Below are 8,791 nucleotides of genomic sequence, written 5' to 3'. Positions count from 1 at the left end.
GGGGGGGGGGGGGGCTTAATGACGTGCGGCACCAAAACAATGCGGTATCGACGCTGGATCATATGAACATTCACGCACGCGGTGCAGGATACAATGGTCTTGTTGAAGGATTTATCCAGTTAATTTAGTCGCGATTTGAACGCTACTTTTGAATTGAATCATTATTAATCGATATTTTCGTATAAAAAATTAATCTCTGATAAATTTCACAGTTAAAATTATCGTAAGAGGAATAAATCCGGTAATAATGTCGAAAATAAAATAATGTCATGTATTTTGCGTAAAAAGTATAAAATCCGTGTATTCTAGTCGTCAGTAAAGACGGAGAAGCCATCGTGCATGTAGTAGATGGAAAAATCGATGATCGTTATTCCTCGCGATAGAAGTAATCTTTCTCATCGTCATTATTTCACGGTCACAATCAAATGTGATAAAGGGATAGATGTATTTGATGAATTATCGTTAATGACATCATTATTTCATCTTAGTACTTTTTTCTAATCTAACTTTTTACATTATTACTTTCATTCTGACACATAAATAAGAGAAAGAGAACATTCTAGTTAGAACTTGGTATTCTTTAAAGTACTTTAATCACGCAATCACTGCAATATCATAATTATTATAAATGTCATCTCTGTATATTATTATTTTATATTGTTCAAGTTTTAAAGGTTTTTTGAAGAGAAAATTAAAATTTGCTATTTTATTTATATGCGTTAAATTATATAATAATATAAAAATTAGTCCATTGCAAAGTTAAACAAGACATTAATTTAATTAATAAAAAGATTAATTAATTATAAATTGTATTTACCCCACCGCAACGTCGTCTCCCCGGATATGCTCGTACTCCTCCTCCTCCTTTCTGGTTCATGCTGTTGCTTCATGACACTCACACAATAATTACGGAAACGCTATTAATAACGATCGCCCGCGCACCAATCGATGATCGCGCGACACTTTGCACGACACTTCCGACATAACACTCCCGCAATCGCACGCGACGCGCACTTTATTATATTACAACCAACAACAACGCTAACACAACTCTACGATCCGCTTAATATTCGACGTTAATCACACGCACGATATGTACAGAATAATCCCATTTGACCTCTCTCGATCTTCTCACGATCGTGTCTCGAAAATTACTACGACAGTATACGAAACAACACTACCTTTTCATTCGAATCTCGTCGTACAAATGACAACAATATGAACTCTGCGCATAAATACTAGCGTGTTTACTAACAAATTTTCTATACTTGAATATTTATTGTATATTTATTGTCTTCTTGAAAATAATCAAGCATCTTGCCTAATAATAACTACGACTACCACGTCGTAAATGACGTCCAATTTTCTAACTGTCACTCAATTTTGCTGATTATCAGCCATACCGGGTAGACACTCTTTAGCTAGACCATAAACCTTTCGCAATTCTAAAAGCGGTCTATAACTTTCCATTTCGATACTATCGCACGCCGTAAATTCCCGATCACCTGCTGTATCAGTCGTCCCGATGGTAACATCTAGGCGCTTCCACCTAGGCTCTTCATCATCGTCTTCGTCCCTCATTATTATCCCTCACATATTCTCAGCACTGATTTATGAACACCGGCGGATTGTCGGTAGAAGCGATACCAACGACCGGTGGTCCTGTATTTCTTGTCTTCTGTCAAACCACACTGAAAGCAAATCTACCTTGTCTGAGATTCCGCGAGGAAAATGAAAACCTAAAGATTGCAATAGGATAACATATTTGATAAAAGATTAATTATAATATTTTAATTTATAAAAAATAAACTATAATTATAATTATAAAAGAAAGGCATTTTACACGAATGTGGAGTTAGATGTGTTTTACGATAATTATATCTCTCTATATATCCTTACAAAAATTATGTCTCTTCCTATAATTACATTCTTATAATTAAAATTTTCTTTTTGCTTTTGTTGCCTTTTTTATATTGGTGGGTTTGCATCTGGATTCTTGGCATTGGAGAATTACACATTTATTTTTACAATCGCGTAAATGCTTATTTATCGATCAGTAACCACAAGATATCTCACGTACATACAATTTCTGATTCCAATATCGTAACGTCGAATATTAGCGTATCGGATCGGCAATGCTTTCGTGCCCGCCTACCGTCAAATCGTATCGAAAGCGATGCGCTCGTCGACTTTCCTAGTATTTCACATCTCCGAAGCTGTAATAGACCGGCAAGGTAAAAGAGGCGTTCGACGATCGGATGGCGATAAGAAAATCGGCAAGCATAAGTCGCTGCTCGCTAATCGCAGCTTTGCGAGGTGGTGTATCATCTCGGCATCGTCTTCCGCATTTTGCAAGCTGGGAGCGCATATCTTTGCCGATTGCATCTTTGGTCGATACGATATTTCCTACTCGCGCTGTAACGTGCACATTATCACCCTCAACGATTAATTGACATGATAATAGCCATCACATAGACATACAAAATATATTCTTTTTCGAGTAAATATAGATAATTTTTTTCTATATAAAGTTACTATCAAAATTATTATAAATTCTTATCTGAAATATAAAATGCATTTTATATTTGATATTAATAGTAAAGTGTTTGATAAAATTTTAATTGGCATTTATTCTTTACTTAAACATTTTTTTTCTCTTTTGAAAATTAAAAAGGATGGAAGTGCAATATAGTTTTTTTTATATAAATTATAGTTTAAACTTTTATTATGATTATTTTACATATTTGAGAGAGAAAACATTATTAATATTTATATCTTATATTTTCATCAAATATTGAATGATATTTTAATAATATAATATTTTTTAACATCAAGAGAAATTAAAATGGTTTTCTTGTGAAAAAAAAAAAAGTAACTTAAATTACTCGGGCAATTAAGAGCCAAACGCGGTGCATAAGTTTCGAAGAAAATTATTTATTTTTCTTGAAACTAGTTTTATAAGTAGTTCTATGTACAAGACACAAATAGGATAAATTTTACTTGTTAGTGCGATACCAAGTGCTTAAATAATCTCGAGTTTTAAATTTATTTTAAATATCTTCCAGGGTAAAGTTTGTACCCTGTGTACAGTCACTTAAAGAAAGAAAATTTACATTCTAATAAATTTTGAAAGAATTGTAAAGAGAGAGAAAATGAGAGAAAGAATAAAGCAACTTGAGAGAAAAGAAGAAAAGATGCAATTAAAAAATATTATGTCCGAGCAATTAAGAGCCAAACGCAAATGGTAGTGCGTAAGTTACGAGGAAATATAATTTTCCTTGCACTAACATCCGCGCTTGGCTCTTAATTGCTCGAGTATAATATTTTTTAATTGCGTCTTTTCTCTCAGATGGCTTCTCTTTCTCTCTTTCTCTCTCTTTACAATTCTTTTAAAATTTATTAAAACTTTTTTTTTTTAAATAAATAATCGCGGATTTACGATATGCAATAATATCAAAATGGAAAGTTATAGGTTGTTTATTTTCCTTTTTTATTACGTTTATTGTAAGTAGCATTTTATAAAATTCACATACAGTATTAATGATAACTCATTTTGTGAAAATTTGATTAATGAAGCATTGAGTTTTAATTAACTTTTTTCTCTGTTTGAAATTTGAAGAGATTGTCAGTGCACCCTCTTGCATATATTCTCTTATAACGTCTATGAACACAAGGATGACCCTTGGCAATACGAGACCGGTTTTAATCGTTTCGATTAACTACGTTGAGCCAGCATGGTCGCTGTATGCGTCCATACGGCTTGTTTCATCATGCATTTATGATGGAACATTCGCCCACGCCACTAGTAGTTTTGCGCTAGCAACAAACTCTTATACCGTAGACTTTTAAATTATGTTTACGAGATTTTACGACGTTTATGAACTTTGAAACTACTTAAATTCTGAACTTATTTTAAACTGCGAAAAAATTCTAAACTACGCGCGTACAATACACAAATAATAATTAGATTGAAAATCATCGTTTCGTATTTAAATGTTTTACTCCTACGTCAAACATACGGATTGAATTAATTATAATGGAAATCTTTTAAATAAAAAATATATTAACTGCTCTTTAAGTTTTTTGATTAATAGAAAAATTGTGACATATAATATCGTATATTGAAAAGAAAAATGATAAAAAGAACTCACTCTGGATTTCGTTTAATTGAATCGACACCGATAACGGATCTTAATAAAGATAAATCGAGAAAATAAGCGAAATTCTGTGATTAAGATAATTATGAATCAGAGATCGTTTTAATTCGTGTATTCTAATTGATCAAAATGCACAATATATTCCGAAAAATTATCGATTTTTAGAATTTTTACACACAGAGAGTTAAGCACCGTGCGCGTAATTTTCATTCTATTTGAACGCAATTGTAATTCGAACGATTAGCACATGAAAATACACATTATTTCTTTATAGTCGTTCGCGTACTCGCGTTCCCGTTATTTCCTAGAAAAAAACCGTAACATGCATAACAGTGCATCCTTAAGTTGCGGCAAGCTACGACGCATGTGCAACGGCCTGTTGCCTGCCGCGGTGAAGATTATTGCTGAGTAAGAGTGGAAGGAGGTCGAGAGTACTTCGTGATGGTGGATTTATTTCCGACTACGTTGTCTCGGATGATACTTCAATTGCGTTCTGTCGTATAGACGGCCGTAATTACTATCGATCCGCGGCTCATGCACTGTCGCAGATTGTGTCTGATAAGGATTGCGTTTAAATTAGTAGATTAATCGAATCGGAGAATTGAGCCGATATTGAATGGCTTCATTAGCGATGATCTTTACCATACACTCCAAAATCTTGATTACGGAATGTTTCTGACCGAATTTCGCGTATAAATCGCAAAAAATATTTCAACTTAAAATTATCGCTTTTTCGCATGGAATCGAATATTGCATGGAATTTCAGTATGAAAATTACCATGCAATAAAAATGAGGTTTAAAATTAACTAGCTATGTTTAATACTAAATATGAAATATTGAATACATTAACAATAAAAAATATTAGATGTCATTTTTGAAATTTATATTAAAAATATAATTTTGCTTTCCTATATAACAACAATCAGCACTTTTACTTTCACTCAAGGAATTAACCGAGTGTCAAATAAGAAACTTGCAAATACTTGGTAAAGAATTAAACAATTAGACTGTGAGAGTATCGCGAATAAGCTTGTAACTTCGCAAAACAATCGGTCTCATTAACAAGTCGATTACAATGTCAATAATTACATTCGTCGTTGCTGAATACTAAATTGGGAAGATACCAAGTGTTCATTGTCAAACGTCAATCGTGCGCAATCCACTCATTGTTCACGGTATGTCATTAGCAATTGTGTGTATTGTATTACAAAATTCTAAATCTTAATGATATTAACAAATAGTTTAATGATAATTATGTTTGACAATTTAGACGGACATTATTCCCCTTATTTTCATTTTTGCATTAATCTTCCTTTCAAAAAAAAAAAAAAAACTGTTTTTAGACAAATCTCGAAATGCGCGAATAAATACAAAATTAGTTAAACTTTAAGGCTCTATTAATAAACATCAAATAATCGCGTTAGAATCATACGTCATTAATGTACGATTAATAGCACTGAAGCATATTAAGCATATCAAGGATAAACAAGTTATAGTGCTCCTGACTACCCTTCGCTTCGAGATGGTAAACTCGAATTCATGCCAATGCTTGGTCCGATTTCGAGTGCCCCAATTTCGAAATTGCAATCAGAGAGGTTCAATCGAAGCCATTAATTTCCGTTGCATGATTCATCATGGATCGTCAACGCAGGACGTACACATAGGATCGAATAATTCTGAAGTTTACGCGTACTGTATTCTTAGTAAAAGTCAGGCGTGACATAGAAAAATACAAAGGATAATAAGTGAATTATATATCTTAATTTATAAATGTACTTAATTCGATAATACATATATTATAATAACGAATGACCTATTGAAAAATATCGAGAATAAAATTTTCAAAAAATGTAAAATCTATTGAACATGTGATTAAATAATTATGATATATATGATTTCTTTATTATGCAATATTATTATACGATATATTATTAAAATCAGATTTTTTTATAACATGATCAGATTTAGTAACATAATTTATGTCATAACATAGTATATTTTCATATGTATATTCCTGTTGACCAATTCTGGTTGACATGTGCTTGGATAATGCAGTGACTCATCAATATTACATATTCTCGTGAATATTTCAAATAATCCAATAGCGTAAAGTGTATGATAAATGTAAATAATAATTACAACAACATTGCAAATAATATAACAATTTTAATGCTGATGTTGTAAAGAATTTTTGAAATCTATTTTTGGTACAATCTCTAAGGCCGGTATTCATAATCTATTTTTATATTCAAGATCGTTTTAAGTATGGTCTTGGGTCGTCTTAAAATCCTATTCAACCAATGAAATGGCCGCATAGCATCTTAAGACCGTACTTGAGATGATCTTAAATATAAGAACGGACTATGTATACCGGCCTAAAATCTTTCTCTTTCAATTTTTTCATTGTTGTAGATAGTAAAAATGTATGCCGCGTATATTTCAGCACGTTTAAATAAACTAATTCACGCACGCATTCGTCTACAGCATCAAAATTTAAGCTCTTCGAGATTGCACTTGTTCTCCAATTCCTGACTTATAAACTTTGTTGACGAGATGAATCTAGCAACTTGGTTTCGTAGCGTATCGGTATCGCCGACGAGGTCGACGCGCTCGTGTTACGCCAACACCTATATAAGCGCGCACACGTGTGCACTCGTGAGAATTTCTACCTCGGGCCATGAAATGGTAATTCTCACGAGCCCGACGATCGGGACCCCACGCGTAATTTTGTAGCTCTCGTGTGCCCATCGTTTGGCACGCATGGCAATCTCACGCCATTAGCCTTGGGCGATTTGGCAAGCAGACGTCCTAGGTGACTCGACATGATCGTCCGGAGAAGCATGCAAGATGGATGTTACTTAAAAAAAGTCATTAAAAAAAAATCGCTATCATTGACGCGTCTTCTCAATTGATTACTTACGAAACAGATTTTGTTACAATACGATAAAAATAGACGATTCTATTCGCATCATATCACTGAGAGAAACTATATTCGCATAAACTTAAGCGCTATATCATTGTCGTCCATTAGACAGCAATTATTCTGGTTCTCGCACATCGATGTCTCGTGAAATTAACAAATCGTCGCGATACATAATCCGTTACGCGTGTTGATTTCTTGCGCGATTTACGGTAGAACTGGCTTGATACGCATGTAGTAGCGATAGAATGGCGGAAGCAGGTTTGCTGTAATACACGTTGTATCGAGCTGTCAGGCACGTGTAAGTCCTTACGTCTCGACGTGAATAAATCAGTTAGAAGACGCGTACTTCTGACAGGATAAAATCGTCAAGGATAATACACGAACAAATCCGGTTGAGAAACGTGACGAATCGTATTTATCAAAAACGTTGTTGATCGAATTGAATATTTGCGATGAGGCATGCAAGATAATTGTATCCTTTAATATATGCGACGCGACATAACATGCATGTATCAGAAGGGAATTTTTTTACGGTCGTAAGTATCTCAAGGCCTGGTAATAAGCGAGGAAATTTATAAAAACGGTTCTTTTCTGTTCTATTCATAAAATTTTTTCGTTAATGAGCCTATTTTAATTTGCTAAAATAAGCACGAAACATCCGGGAAATTTTATTATCAAGCTAACGAATATATTAGTCACGCATCATCCCACGTTTTGTAAAATGCTGTGAAACCGTAAATAATTCAATAGAAACATCAGATGTTGAAAAAATCATGTGTTTAATTTTGGAAAAATAGAACATCCGTATTCAAACATTTTCAACCTCTTTTGCGTAGTTTATTTTAATTATTATATAATCAAACTCTATATGTGAATCTCGTAGATCGCAAATATTATATATTTTTAGAATGTGATTTAATGGCCGATGGCACGTTTCATTTAATTTAAACGAAATGGGCGGGTTCGAGACTTGGAACAACTCGGGGCGAGTTGTGGCTTCGAGGAAAACGAGGTAATAACCTACCTCAAAAAGAAACGGATCGAATCGCGTGTTGGGTGCGCGACGCGCGACCTGAGATTGGCCCCCGGCACGTGATGTGCACCATAAGAGCTCCGTGAGATAGCTAACTGTACCCTCGTCTCTCGGATTATATTCACGCCCTGTTCCTCTGCGTTTGGGTATGTAATAATTGTTCCCCCGCGTCAGCAATTAGTGAACCGTGAGCATCGTTTTCGCGATTGTTCCTGCCTATCGTCTGCCATTAATCCGCCGAGGAAGCCGCGGTTCGGCAACTTACACCGTACGATCTTACATAAAGGTGTTCCACAAGAATTTATCGTCATTACCATAATCTCCCGGTATTACACCTGTTTGAGAAATCTAATTAATATTGTCTTAACACTCGTATAACGGTAAATTGTAATTGTTATGTTTCATGACATGATTCAGTCATTGTTTTAACAAGAGAGAGTTCCGTGCTCTTCCACAAATTTTAATATCTGTTATGATAGAAAGGCATAGAAAGAGAAAGAGAGGGAGAGGAAAATTATACATATTATGCTCAATTTCAAGGAAAAATGGACATTATTACTATTATATTCGACACATTAATTTTTACGTTACGTCTCTGATTTTCATTAATTTTTATCTATTTATATATATTATTTATATATATTATATATTATTTATCTATTTATATATTCCTTTTA

General features: G+C 33.8%; 2 protein-coding genes across 4 annotated transcripts in view; one reads left to right on the top strand and one right to left on the bottom strand.

Moving 5' to 3' along the window:
* The window catches only part of LOC115234337, a 108,720-nt gene extending 107,068 nt beyond the window's left edge, over positions 1 to 1,652 (bottom strand). For both annotated transcript variants that reach the window (XM_029805347.1, XM_029805349.1), the window contains exon 1: positions 818 to 1,652. The gene's annotated coding sequence lies outside the window, so the exon portion shown is untranslated. The remainder of the gene's footprint in view (positions 1 to 817) is intronic.
* The window catches only part of LOC115234336, a 64,457-nt gene that overhangs the window by 29,326 nt on the left and 26,340 nt on the right, over positions 1 to 8,791 (top strand). The window lies entirely within an intron of this gene.

This window comes from Formica exsecta, unplaced genomic scaffold (assembly GCF_003651465.1).
Source record: "Formica exsecta isolate Colony F162 unplaced genomic scaffold, ASM365146v1 scaffold2, whole genome shotgun sequence".
NCBI lineage: Eukaryota > Metazoa > Arthropoda > Insecta > Hymenoptera > Formicidae > Formica > Formica exsecta.
The sequence above is the reverse complement of the archived record's forward strand: the minus strand, read 5'-3'. Positions and strand labels throughout refer to the sequence as shown.